The sequence below is a fragment of the Panthera tigris genome, chromosome B4 (assembly GCF_018350195.1).
Source record: "Panthera tigris isolate Pti1 chromosome B4, P.tigris_Pti1_mat1.1, whole genome shotgun sequence".
NCBI classification, from domain to species: Eukaryota; Metazoa; Chordata; class Mammalia; order Carnivora; family Felidae; genus Panthera; species Panthera tigris.
The window spans coordinates 34,337,789-34,353,045 of NC_056666.1; the positions used below are offsets into that span (position 1 = coordinate 34,337,789).

Below are 15,257 nucleotides of genomic sequence, written 5' to 3' on the forward strand. Positions count from 1 at the left end.
AAGAAGTTATATGTCAATGTAATTTTAAAAAGAGGCATGTACCATGTTGACTGACAATCTGTGGTAATTATGCTTGTAGAAAAAGTCAGAGGAAATATTCATGGGAAAAAAATCAAAGGGCCTTGTGCAAATAAGAAATTAAACATTTTGCTTTTTCAAAGAGAGAAGACACTACCTCCTTACTATTGATACATCAACTGGGGAAAATGTGAACAGAGTTAGCTTATTATGCAGCAAAATACTTCCACATATCAAGGCTCTTACAAATTTGATTTGACTGCAGCATTCACATTCAAAGCATAAGCACTGGCATATGAATACCTGGGCTTGAACCTTAGCGGTTATGGACTACTTCCTCTCTCTACTGCCTGTGAAGCTGGTACTGCCCCTTCAGGAGGGAGGAGCTAGACAAAGAATAGCTCAAACTGGTGGTAAAAAGCAGATACTGTGGCAATGGTGAATTAGAAAATAAAATGGGGTGTATTTTTAAAATTGTTTTTTGGTAGCAAAGTGTATGAAGATTACAATCTCTCTTTGGTACAATAGCCCTTTACTACATGCTTTCTAGAATAAAAAAAATTTTTGTTGTTTATTTTTGAGAGCACGTGAGAGAGACAGAGTGCAAGCAAGGGAGAGGCAGAGAGGGAGAGAGATACAGAATACGAAGCAGGCTCCAGGCTCTGGTTCTGAAATAGTACAGAGCCTGACGTGGGGCTTGAACCCAGGAGCCATGAGATTGTGACCTGAGCCGAAGTTGAATGCTTCACTGACTGAGCCACCCAGGCGCCCCTCTATAATTTCTAATGTACACATAGTACTCCAAGCAACAAGGCATGTTTTTCTTGCAGTAAAATAAAATATGGAATCTTTAATACTGAGATTATTTCACCAGAATGGCAGCTTCGCTGGAGGATGTGGCAGGAGTCAGGCTGGACCAGGCTAGGGAAACTTCTAATTCCAATGTGAGGCAAAGGAAGCACCAGCATACCAGTCCTGCAAACACTGAATGTGTATAAACAGTGTTGTTCTTTGTGCCTACAATCTGTCTGAAAGCCTCTACTTGTCTCAAAGAAGTGCATGTTTGAGATTCCTTTCCAATAGCCCTATTATCCTACTCAGTTTCAATTACATTGTTTTTGCTAAAGTTTTCTTAAGACATCTCCATACCTTACCAAGAGATACTTGAGGGCTTAGAATTCAAGCTAAACCTCCTCATATAAATCTATATCCCTTTCTTAAAACATCAGAAATTCAAAAGGGGGAAAAATGTTTCAAAGGCATTTAAAACAAAAAGCCTGCGGGAAGCCAAAAATCAGGCTAACACTTTCTATTTAGTGGTTCTTAATCTATAGGACATAAAACGCTTTAAGAATTTGATTAAGACCATATACTCTCTCCCCCTGAAAAAGAGCACGCCCACAATTTTGTGTGGATGATCAGATTTTGTTTCTTAAAGGAAGAAGACTATATGGGCACCATGCTGCTGAAAATTGCTGGAACATTCCTGACTTTTTCATCTATGTAGCTCAATGCAATTCTCTCTTAATGACTTAAACACCTCTCATCTTTCTGAAATATAATGAATTAAAATGAAATTCTGAATTATAATGAAATGTCTCAATAGAATATGGTTAACAGAAAAATCAAATTAACCAAAAGTTCTGAACACAACCAGTTTCACTTTTCTCTGGTCTGAAAAAGTTCCAAATGCTCTTAAACACCTCTCTTTTCTTTATTCCAAACTCGCAAAGTTAGCCATTTTTGAGAACCCCACCAATTAGCTTCAGACAGTATATGCTTCTGCGGGTGAGACCAATTTTGCAAGGATGGCATGACCAGAGTAAAGTATGTTAGCACAAATCTTGGCTGCTTGGAGCTGGCCTCTTGATGATGCAGGGCAACACATTTTAATATCTGCAATCTATATTAAATGATCACAGATGAAAAGAAGACTCTTGAGTTCTTTGAGGCATGTGTTAGTTCTCCGAGACACGAAAGGGTATCCCACAGTCTACTTGCAGAGGAACAATTAAGACATGTCATCATGGGTAGCATAATGGAGACCTAAATGAAAAAATTACATTCCTTTCATTGGCTACAAGTATTTCTGAAGCAAATGAAATACATGTGTGAATAGTTAAGCCACATTTAACACCAAGCACTGGATTAGGAGAAAGATTTTGGTTCCAAGTGAAGCAACAAGTAAAAGGCTAAGAACATCTGAGAAACTGTTTATTCTTTTTTTTTTTTTTTTAATAAACTGTTTATTAAAGATCATACAAAGACACAGAACAAAACAATTTAAATAACATATCTTTTCTAGGGCCATATAGTGGCTGCTGTACCCAAACATCCTAAAATCAACATGACAGCCAGGATAAGTTAAAAAATCATGGTAATTTTAAAGAATTTAATTAAATTAAAGAATTTAAATTTTAAATTAAAGAATTTAAATTAAAATATGAAATATATCTTTTAGCAGAGAAGCATACATATAATATAAATTTTACATGCCTTTATGATTATTTATGTTGGGTAACAAAAAAGTACTGAAAGTCAACTGGAAATCAATGTGTAATAATCTTTAAAAAGATAAAATACCTTTTTTGAATGGAAGCTGGATGGGACCTTAAATATTATTGGCATTGAGAAAACTGAAGCATCAGGTAATATGTGAAAAGGCACAATAAGAATTCTGAATATCTTCTTTTTTTAAATTGATCTATCTATCTATTGAGAGAGAGAGAGGAAGGGTCAGAAAGAGAGACTCCCAAGCAGGCTTCACATTTATAGCATGGAGCTCCAACCAGGGTTTGAACCCACTTAACTGACTGAGCCACCCGGGTACCCCTGAATAGCTTCTTATAATTTAAGGATGCATACTGCTAACTCTAGACCCACTAAAACACACAGATACTGGCACAGACACACACGCACACACACCCCCAACAGAGGAAATAAAGTAACATACTAACAAAAATAACCCAAAAAGAAAGCACTGAAGGGCCAACAGAGGAACAAAATATCAGAAAGAACAAGAAAAGATACTCAACATCATCAATCATTTGAAAATGCAAATCAAACCCACAATGAGACTAGCAGAGTGAAAATTAAAAGATGGATAATAACAAGTGCTGACTAGGATGTGGAGAAACTGGAACCCTCACATACTGTTGGTGAAATTGTAAAATGGTGCAGCCACTTTGGGAAAGTTTGGCATGGTGCTCTAAAAGTTAAACACAGGGGCACCTGGGTGGCTCAGTCAGTTGAGTGAACGACCAATTTTGTCTCAGGTCATGATCCTCACAGTTCGAGTCCCTTTGTCAGGCTCTGTGCTGACAGCTCAGAGCCTGGAGCCCGCTTTGAGTTCTGTGTCTCCCTCTCTTTCTGCTCCTCCCCCACTCATGTTCTGTCTCTCTCTCACAAAAATGAAAACACATTAAAAAAAAATTTTTTTAAGTTAAATAAAGAATTACCATATGACTCAGACCGTTCCACTCTTAGGTATACACACTCAATAGAAATGAAAACATACATCCATACAAAAACATGTACACACATGTGCATACATAGCAGCATAATTTACAATAGCCAAAAAGCTGAAGCAGTGCAAATGTCCATGAACTGAAGGATAGACAAAATGTGTATCAATACAACAGAATATGTTTCAGCCATAAAAAGGAATGAAGTACTTGATTCATGCTACAACACAGAGGAACCTTGAAAACATTGTGCTAAGTGAAAGAAGCCAAACACAAAAAGGCAAATATAATTATGCTAACCCTTATAACAAATACCTAAAACAGGAAAAAACACAGAGATAAGCAGTTTAGTGGTCGCCTGGGAATACAGATTGGAGGAAATGTGTTGTGGCTGCCAACAGGTATGAAGTGTCTTTTGGGAATGATATTACACAATTCTGTGAATTGTACACAGAATTGTACACTTGAAAAAACCAGAGGAATAAGTGGAAAACCAACCTTAACAACAATTGCATTAAATGTAAATGGAGTAAACATCCCAACTAAAAGGCAGAAATTGTCAGACGGAATGAAAAAAACCAAGACCAACTGTAGGATATCATCTATAAAACACAATTTAAATACAAAAATACAAACAGTAGAAGGATAGAAAATCATGTATCAGGCAGAATAGTTTGGAGAAAACAAAAAGCTAATGCACCAGGAATACATAACAAAGCTTTATGTATGTATCTAACAATAGAATGTCAAAATTCATGATATAAAAACTGACTGAACTAAAGGGAGAAACAGACAAATCCACAAATATAGCCAGGTATTTTTAACATTTTCCTCATTAATTGATATACTGAGAAGACAAAAGAATCACTAAGGACACAGATCTCAAAAATACAACACGATCTAATTGACATTTACAGAATACTATACACAAAAACCACAGTATTTTCTTCTCAAGTGCATATGAAATGTTCACTATGATATACCATATGCTGGGACATAAAAGAAGTCTCAATAATCTTAAAAGATTGAAATCACATAGAATATATTATCTGAACACATGGAAATTAGAAATCAACAAAACTAAGATATCCAGAAATTAAATAACACACTTGCAATTATTCACGGATCATAGAAGAAATAACAAAATAAAGTAGAACACATTTTTAATGATAGTGACTACAGTACACCAAAATTTGTGGAATGCAGCAAACTACTGGTTAGAAGGAAATTTATAGCTCTAAATACGTGTACTGAAAGGGCAAAAAATTTTAAAAACAGTACTGTGACTGAAGAAGAAAAAGAACAAGTTAAAGACAAAGTAAACAGAAGAAAATAATACAAATAAGAAATCAACAAAAACAGATGAAATCATTAAAATAGAAAAAGCAAACAGCAGGTAAAGTAAAAAGTTGGTTCCTTAATAAATATTTGAAAAGTTGATAAACCAGCAGAAAGACTAAAGAGGGAGAGGAACAACAAATTATATATCAAGGACAAAAAGTGAAGTTATCACTGTAAATCACACAGAAATTAAAAGGAGAAGAGAGTATTATTAACAGCAATATGGAAATAAATTTTAAAACTTAAAGGGGTGCTTGGGTGGCTCAGTTGGTTGAGCGTCTGACTTCAGCTCAGGACATGAACTTACATTTTGTGAGTTCAAGCCCCACGTGGGCTCGCTGCTGTCAGAGTAGAGCCCACTTTGGATGGATCCTCTGTACCCCCACCTCTCAGCCCCTCCCCTGCTCACACTCTCTCTTTCAAAAATAAATATTAAAAAAAAAAAAAACTTAGAGAAAATAGACAAATTCCTTGAAAAATGCCAAAACGACCTACCAAAAATGACTTAAGAAATAGAACATGTGGACAGCCTTAATCTATTAAAGAAAGGGAATCAATAATAATCAAATGCTTGCACAAAGAAAACTACAAACCCAAAGGTGGTCAATTCTTCCAAATACTCAAGGAAGTATAAAGAAATTATACCAACTCTTTCAGAAAAGAGAAGAGAATACTTTTTAATCCTTGTACCAAAATCGGACAAAGATAGAAAATAAAATTAGAACAATATTCCTCATGAACATACAGGTAAAATCCTCAACAGATTATCAGCAAATCAAATTCAGCAATATACAAAGGGGGCCAACACTTTATACTTAATGGTGAAAGACAGAATACTTTTCCCCTAGAATTAAAAGAATATATATTGAGTCGTCTTAGCCAGTAGAATAAGACAAGAGAGGAAGTACAAGGGACACACAGAATGGCATGGAGGAAGCAAAACTGTTTTTAATTGCAGACTAGATAAAAATCATCAGGAATCTACAACAAAACCAGTAAAACTAAAAAGTCAATTCAGGAAGACTATAAAAACATGGTCAATATATAGAAATCTATTGTTTTTTGTATATACTGGAAACAAATAACTAAAAAATAAAAATTTAAGGGGCTCCTGGATGGTTCAGTTGGTTAAGTGTCCGACTTCAGCTCAGGTCATGATCTCACAGTTCATGAGTTCGAGCCCCACGTCAGGCTCTGTGCTGACAGCTCAGAGCCTGGAGCCTACTTCAGATTCTGTGTCTCCCTCTCTCTCTGCCCCTCCCCACTCATGCTCTGTTTCTCTGTCTTAAGAAAAAATAAAAGTTTAAGTAATTCCATTTACAGTATCATCAAAAATGTAAAATACTTAAAAGCAAACAAAAAGATGTCCAATATTTTCACACTGAACACTACAAAATATTTCTGAAACTAAAGAAGAAAAACAAATGGAGAAACAAATACAGCTTTCAAGGACAGGGAAATTCAATGCTCCTCAAAATGTCTACTGCCTCTAGCAGGTTGCTGCCTTTTTATTTATTTATTTTTTTGAGAAATTAACAAGCTACTTAAAAATTTATATGGGAATGCAACAAACTTGGAACAGTCGAAACAGTGAAAAAAAAAATCCCCTCCCAATAAAATTGGAGAACTTACGCTCTGGATATTCAAGACAATCTGGTATATGTGCAAATATAAGATATATTGATTTATGGAATGAGGCAAAGTCCAGAAATGGACTGAATATATATATATATTCGTAAGTGGGAAAAAATGAAAGGGTGTCTAGGTGGCTCAGTCAGTTAAGCATCTGACTTTGGCTCAGGTCACAATCCCAGGGATCTCATGGTTTGTAAATCTGAGCCGGCATCAGGGTCTGCACGGATAGCGTAGAGCCTGTTTCGTATTCTCTGTCTCTCTCTTTCTCTGCCCTTCCCTGGCTCGTTCTCTCCTCTCTCTCTCAAAAATAAACATTAAGGGGGCACTTGGGTGGCTCAGTCAGTTAAACATCTGACTCCCGGTTTTAGCTCAGGTCATGATCTCATGGTTCATGAGTTCAAGCCCTGCATTGGGTTCCACGCTCTCAGCACGGAGCCTGCTTGGGACTCTCTCCTTCTCTCTTCACCTCCCCTGTTCATCCTCTCTTGCTCTTTCTCAAAATAAATAAATAAAATTTATATAGACAGATATAGATATATAACATTAACCTTCTACTTCACACCCAATACAAATACGAACTCAAAGTTCATCATATTCCAACTGCAAAAAGCTAAAACTAAAACTAGAAGAAAATCCTGATGTTGAGATAGGTCCTGATTTCTTTGACAGGAAAAAAAAAAATATGAAACATACTTAGAAAAAACTGATAAATTGGATTTCAACAAAATACTCTGCAAAACAAATGGAAAGGCAAGCTACATACCAGGAAAAAATATTCACAACCTATTATATATCTAGTCATCAGGGAAGTGCAAATTAAAACCACAATGAGTTATCATGTTATACCCTCTAGAATCAGTAAACTTAAAAACTGGGTAAAATTAAAAATGGCAAATGTTGGTAAAGATATGGAGCAGCTGGACTGTTTGTTATTGGTAGGAATATTCATGTTTCAACTACTTAGGAAATTGGCAGTTTCTTAACCATATTCTTTAAACATGATTCAGCAATTCCCAAGAAGAATGAAAACATATGACCACAGAAACATTTGTATGCAAATGTTTATAGTTGCTTTACTCATCATAGACCAGAAGGAACATACAAGTCCATCAACTAGTGAACAGATAAACAAATTGTGGTATTTCCTTTCACAATGGAATACAATTTAGACTCCCCCTCTTCAAAAAGGAGAAAATTACTGATAGAAACAGCAGTGTCAACAAATATCACACAGACATTATGCTGACTGAGAAATTAGACACGAGTATATACTGTATAGTCTCACTCATATAATATTCTAGAATAAGGTAAAACTTAATCTATAGTGATAAAAAATCAGATCACTGGTTGCCTGGGGTGCAACGTGGGGGAGGCGGACAGCGTAGATTTAGTGGCAAAGTGCACCTTCTGCAGAGATGGAAATGCCCTGTCATCTTGAGTAAGATGGTGAAAACATGGTGTATTCATTTGTCCACAAAAAACCTGTACACTTAAACTGTGTGAATTTTATTGTATCTAAATTATATATTAATAAAGAGGAGCTAAAATGACTCATTTCACAGAAGTATTGTAATTTCCAAAAAGATAAATAATATTTCTACAGAGGGCAGATAAGACCTCTAAATATTAAATGTTTAAGAGTCTTTAGAGAATCTATTACAGAACTTCCTTTTTCTGGCTGGAACCGTGGAGGGTGCAGAAGAGAAGAAAAAGAAGGTTCCTACTGTGCCAGAAACTCTTAAGAAAAAGCGAAGGAATTTCGCAGAGTTGAAGATCAAGCATCTGAGAAAGAAGTTTGCCCAAAAGATGCTTCAAATGGCAAGGAGGAAGGTTATTTATAAAAAAGCTAAGCATTAACCACAAGGAATACAGGCAGATATACAGAACTGAGATTCGAATGGCTAGAATGGCAAGAAAAACTGGCAACTTCTACGTACCTACGGAACCCAAATTGGCATTTGTCATTAGGATCAGAGGTATCAATGGTGTGAGCCCAAAGGTTCGAAAGGTGTTGCAGCTTCTTCGCCTTCACCAGATCTTCAATGGCACCTTTGTTAAACTCAACAAGGCTTCAGTTAACATGCTAAGGATTGTGGAACCATATATATAGCATGGGGGTACCCAAACCTGAAGTCAGTGAATGAACTGATCTACAAGTGTGGTTATGGCAAAATCAACAAGAAGCAAATTGTCCTGACAGATAACACATCGATCACTCGATCTCTTGGTAAATATGGCATCATCTGCATGGAGGATCTGATTCATGAGATCTATACCGTTGGAAAACATTTCAAAGAAGCAAACAACTTTTTTGGCCCTTCAAGTTATCTTCTCCACGAGGGGGAATGAAAAAGAAGACCACCCATTTTGTAGAAGGTGGAGATGCTGGCAACAGGGAAGATCAGATCAATAGATTATTAGAAGAATGAACTAAGGTATCTACCGTGATTATTTTTGTAATCTGGTCAGTTAATAAACGACTATTTTCAAATTAAAAAAGAGAATCTATTACATAAAATTAGGTACAGAATTAACCCCGAGAAGCAAAATGTGTAATTGTTATGAGTTTCCACTTTGAGTGGAAACCACAAGAAAGCGAAACAAAGACCACACTGAAACACAAATTAGTCTAGATTATCTAAAAAGCACTCTACTAGGGGCGCCTGGGTGGCTCAGTCGGTTAAGCGTCCGACTTCAGCCAGGTCACGATCTCGCGGTCCGGGAGTTCGAGCCCCGAGTCGGGCTCTGGGCTGATGGCTCAGAGCCTGGAGCTTGCTTCCGATTCTGTGTCTCCCTCTCTCTCTGCCCCTCCCCCGTTCATGCTGTGTCTCTGTCTCAAAAATAAATAAACGTTAAAAAAATAAATAAAAAAAATAAATAAAAAGCACTCTACTAAAGATGATAAAAGGAAAAAATCTTTTGGTGTCAAATATCATCACAATGAGCATTTGATGGGGAATATTTTTATAAAGCTTAAAGACATTGCTCAAGACACTGAAGCAATCTTATCTTCACTTTGACAGCTAGGAGCAAACCAGAAGTTCCTGATTTCCAATCCCTTGCTCAATTAGGGTAGGCTACTTCCCAATGAAGAAAAAGAACTGCTGCTTAGAGCAAGTAGTTGATGAATCACTTTAAATACCTACAGTTTTTATTGATACAGGCTCATAAAATCAACTGGCTAGAAATGCAATTCCAGGGAGACTAACAGGAGGAAAAGCACCTAGTGTTTCAAAAGCCATAACAAGTATGTTACCAACTCAAAGTATGTTACCCTGCTTTTAAGTTCATATACTGAAGGGGATAAATCGGTAGAGAAAGTGCAAAAACAAAACAAAATAAATAAGAACCCATGTGTCCACCATCAAGCTTGAGAAAAAGAAAATTAGCAGTTCCTTAGATCTGTGGCACTGCAAGGATGGTCCCGGACCAGCACGTTAGCATCATCTGGAACTTGTAAAGAATGCAAATTCTCAGCCAGATTCCAACCTACTGAATTAGGTAAAGAATGCAAATTCTCGGCCAGATTCCAACCTACTGAATTAGATAGCGGTGGGGCCAGCAATCTATCTTTTAACAAGCCCTCTAATTGATTCTGATGTTCCCTAAGGTTTAAGAATCACTACTTTAGATGTTATTAACCATTTATGCTTATCCCTAGCTACAGTATTCTCCCTTCCAACCAGGTAGAATCACTTTCCTGAATTGTGTTAATCATTCCCTTGATTTTCTTTATAAGTTTCCTACATATATTTATCCTCATTTAGTTTTTCTTGTTTGACATTTATAAAAACGTAATCACTGGTACATATGCTTCTGTGATTTATTTGCTCAACATTATTTTCTGGCCTGATTTATCCATGGTTATGTATAGAGCTGTGCTTTGGCTGCCCTTGGCTCCTAGAGGCCACTGCAGTTCTTAGTCATGTGAGCTTTCCCAACATGGTTGCTTACTTCATCAAAGCAATAAAGAGAGTCTCTAGAGCACCTGATAGCAAGATGGAGTCCTATATGGTATGAAATAATCAGGAAAGTGACATCCCATCAGTGTTGCCACATTTTATCGGTTAGGAGCAGATGCTACCCCACACTCAAAGGGAAGGAATCACACAAAGACACAGAATTTCTGAGGACCTACTCAGAGTCAAACTGCCACATCCACTACCCATTCAGATGCAGCAGTCCTGTCTTTGTGGTTTCACATTCCAGTTTCAGTAACCTGAGGTCCAAGCTGATGAAACTCCTTCTGACTTATCAACAGTAGTCTTAATGCTACATCAAAATGCCTACATCATTCACCTCATTTCATCTCATAGTTTAGGCATTTTATCACCTCACATCATCATGGTTAGTACAGAAGTATAATACACTGTAAGTACAGTACAGTGAGACACTTTGAGAGTGTGTGTGTGCATATTTATTTAACTTTTATCATAGTAGATTGTTAGAATTGTTCTATTTTATTTTTATTGTTGTCAATAAACTGTGCCTAATTTTTAGTTTTTAAGTATTTATCTAAATTTCAGTTTTTACTGTGCCTAATTTAGAAATTAAAGTTTATCATAAGTATGTATCGGAAAAAATATAGAATATTCAGGATTCAATACTAGCCAGTTTCAGGCATCCACTGGGGGTCCTGGAACGTACCCTCTGCAAATGAGGGACTACTACTTACTGTACCACTCTTCCTTGGCAACAAAGTGAACAAATTCCTTAAAAAAGTTTTGAACTGAGACTTTATTCTAAATGTCTCTCAGATACAACAAATTACTAAACACAGTTATAACTAACACAAAGCCAAACCAAAGATTTGCAAACGAATCCTGCTGTATGATGCAGAAAATATTGAGACATATATGAGAGCAAATATTACAATAGCGTACAATGGAACACATGTGAAAGTGACAGTCATGACTTGGGTACAGTTTTGCTGCTTACTTTAGTTTCCTCATGGATTAAAAAAAATTATGGGGCACCTGGGTGTCTCAGTCGGTTAAGTGTCCGACTTCGGCTCAGGTCATGACCTCACGGTTTGTGAGTTCGAGCCCCACATTGGGCTCTGTGCAGTCTGCTTCGGATTCTGTGTCTCCCTCTCTCTGTTCCTCCTCCACTCGCACTCTGTCTCTCTCTCTCTCTCAAAAATAAAGATTAAAAAAAAAAATTAAAAAAAAAAAACAAATTATACCAGATGATACGAGATTTGAAAAATCTCTTAAAGCAGAGGTCCCCAGAGACAATTCACATGGTCCATGAAGCTAAGAAAATATTTTTATTTTACTAGCCTATAACAGAAATTTTACATTCTGCTCAATTATAAATGTAGGCAAAAAATAGTAGCATGAGTATTTTTTGTCAAAAGAAATCAGGTATTTTTGTATCACATTACAGATACTGTAAATATCCCAAAATAAACATTTGTAATCATGAATACTTGGAAGATAGTAATCTTGAGAAATAAAGCCTGCTGCTAGATTATGTTAATGAGTTAACAAAAAAATACATTACTGTATCAAAAATTTGTTTCATTAAATTTTACTATCCATATTTCAGTATATTTGGATCCTATTGTAATTCTATTTATTTTATGATTTCAAATCATATTCTTAGATATAGACTTCATTAGAATGCCAAAGAAGTACATAGTTCAAAATAGTTAAAAATCCTGTTTTAGATGAAAACCTGTAATGTTTTTCTTTTAATTCCTTTATAGAATGGGGCTGTGGGTTAGAGCTGGAGGTCTGGGATCACACTAAGGGACAAATCTATCCTATATCAATTACCAGCTGTGTAACCTTGGACAAGTTATTTAACCTCTCTGTGCCTCAAACTCATCATCCTTAAGAGATGAGAAAGGAATTTATATTAGGCATCATAAGGATTCAATAAAGTTCCTGAAAAGCATTTGCAGCATTGGCTAGGACAGTAAGGATAAACAAACAAGCATTATTCTATCCTGTAAAGGCAAGAATCTCAGTTTGCAGAACGCAATGAAAAACAAATGTGGGTTCCGTATGCTAGTTTAAAGGTTAGAATGAGTTAGTAGAAACTAGAATAGTAATCATTTTTAGTTTTCTAAAAACAGGAGCTGGCAAACTATGGGTTGTGGGCCCAATCTGGCCTGCCTGTCTTTTTTGCTGCTGTTTTTTTTAAACAACCTGTAAGCTAAGAATGTAAAAAACCATCCTTTTGTAAATGCTTTGGGGGAAAAAAAAATCAAAACAGTACTATTTCATGGCATGTGAAAATGTTATAAAATTCAAATTTCAATGTGCATAAAGTTCTAAAAATGTCACAGCCCCAATCAGTCATTTAGGCACCGCTTCTGCACTACAGGGTGGAGTGGTTCCAACAGATCATGTGATATACACAAAGCCCAAAATATCTATTCTCTGGGCCTTTACAGAAAAAGTCTGCTGACCCCAGTTTCAAAACATGCAAACCATAATAGATAAGAGATGGAAAGCTGCTTGAACCAATGTCTGCTTTCTACTCAGCACGTGTAGAAACTCATGAAAATGTTTCTACATACATTGATACAATAAATTGATATTTATTAGTAGCTTGAGACTGTTTTAAGGCTTCTCATAAATTATTTCATTTAAGCCTCACAATAACTTTAGTACTGTTCTCATTCTGAGATGAGGCAAGTTATACATGAAGAGATTAAGTAGCTGTCTTACCTCCACATATCAGGTAAATCTCAGAACCAGAAAAGCCAAGACTTCATTTGTCAAACTTCCCTTCAGGATGAGATGAAAGTAAAACTTCAGAGAGCATGCATTCACTCTAATTGCTAGTGGATACCACTCGTGGGACAAAATGACCATCACTTTGGGCAATTCCTCTCAATGGAAAAAGTAAAACCCATTGTAGCATTTTTTAAAAATGTTTATTTATTTTTGAGACAGAAGAGTGTGAGCAGGGAAGGGACAGAGAGAGAAGGATACAGAGGATCAGAAGCAGGCTCTGCACTGTCAGCAGAGAACGCAATCAAGGCTTGAACTCAGGAACCGCGAGATCAGCACCTGAGGTGAAGTTGGACGCTTAACCAACTAAGCCATCCAGGTGCCCCCTAGTGTACGTTCTAGTGTGGGTGCTCATTATACAGGTGTGTTCTGTAAGTATTCACTTAACTGTAGAACTACAGAATACACATTTTTCTGTGTGTATATTATATATCAATAATAACAAGTATTTAAAAGGCTGAGGTCAGAGCCTCATTCCAGAACAATTAATTCAGAAGTCTCTGGGCTGCCAGTCCCCAAATTTATCTGGCCATCCAGAAATATTTTTATTTCATCTGTACTTAAACAGATAAAATTAACTGATTGTTTTCCACAATACTCTGACATCTTATAGGTGTGTTTAGCAGAATGTGGTTTGAAAAATGCTGGAAAACTGCTTGCCTCCCTGCCCCAGCACAGAACAGCAGGTTCTGCTTTGTCAGGAAGAACTCTTCATCACTACTGGTAAGGACCTGTGCTTCCCCCCCCCCCCCCCATACCAAAGGACAATGAATATTAAGAGGACTGAGAGCCCTGGGCTCTTTTTCCCTTCTGTCCATCTGAGACTCTCTTTCATATTTTCCTTCAGTAGCAGAAAAGTCAAAGAAGTAGCTGCTGGCAAAATGGGAGGGGAAAAACTCCTTTCTCTCTTACCCGTTACAAGTATTTGAAATTTTATGAAATCTGACTGAGGCCTTTTCTTTTTTTTTTTAAAGAAATTAATCCCTCATTTCAAAAGAAATCATTTAGGAGTAACTGATACACTGTTGTGATAAGGAGGAAAAGTACTTATAAAAGCTGCTATAATTCAGCACTGTGGAAGGGGAGCAGGCAATGCACTTTTCCCACTTCTGGCCTCTGTGCGGTCTTACAAAGGCATAAACTGTGGAGAGGACATATAAGAAACGATGACAGAATGAAACTGGGCATTTGCATGTGACTGGTGAGCCAACACAGTTTTGATGAGAAAAATACATTCTGAAATCTATAAATGCTATTTTTACCTCTAGGTATATATACTTATGTGACAAATAAAACCTAGTCTGTACAGCTCATCTTGTACCTACCCCATCTTCAGGAAGGGGATGGGGATGCCTACTCTATACTATGGTGATTTTTTTTTAATATTATATTTTTGAAATTTTATTGTTTTTTTAAAATTTGAATTCCAGTATAGTTAACATAGGGTGTCGTATTAGTTTTAGGTGTACAATATGGTGATTCAGTAATTCTAAACATTACTCAGTGCTCATCATGGTAAGTGTGCTCTTAATACTCATCACATTTTCACCCATCCCTCACTCACCTCCCATCCAGTAACCATCAGTTTGTTCTCTATAGTTAAGAGTCAGTTTGTCTCTTCTCTTTTTTTTCTTCCTTTGTTTCTTAAATTTCACATAGAAATCATAGGATATTTGTTTTCTGACTGACTTATTCCACTTAGCATTATACTCTCTAGATCCACTGAATTGTTGCAAATGGCAAGATTTCATTCTTTTTATGGCTGAATAATATTCCTGTGTGTGTGTGCGCGCGTGTGTGCACACACACACATATGTATATATATATATATACACATACTCTTCTTTATTCATTAATCAATTGATGGATTCTTTGGCTGCTTCCAATGCTGCAATTAACATAGGGGAGTATATATCCTTTCAAATTAGTGTTTTTGTATTCTGGGTAAATACCCAGTAGAGTGATTACTAGATCACAGGGTAGTTTTAATTTAATTTTTTGAGGAACCTCCATACTGTTTTCCACAATGCCTGCCCCAATTTGCATTCCCACC

At 36.5% G+C, this 15,257-nt stretch overlaps 1 protein-coding gene and 1 pseudogene across 4 annotated transcripts in view; one reads left to right on the plus strand and one right to left on the minus strand.

Moving 5' to 3' along the window:
• Window positions 1-15,257, minus strand: part of LOC102954411 (cat eye syndrome critical region protein 2) — a 180,229-nt gene that overhangs the window by 59,621 nt on the left and 105,351 nt on the right. The gene's annotated exons all lie outside the window — the stretch shown is intronic.
• On the plus strand, window positions 8,151-8,887 carry LOC102950225 (annotated as a pseudogene).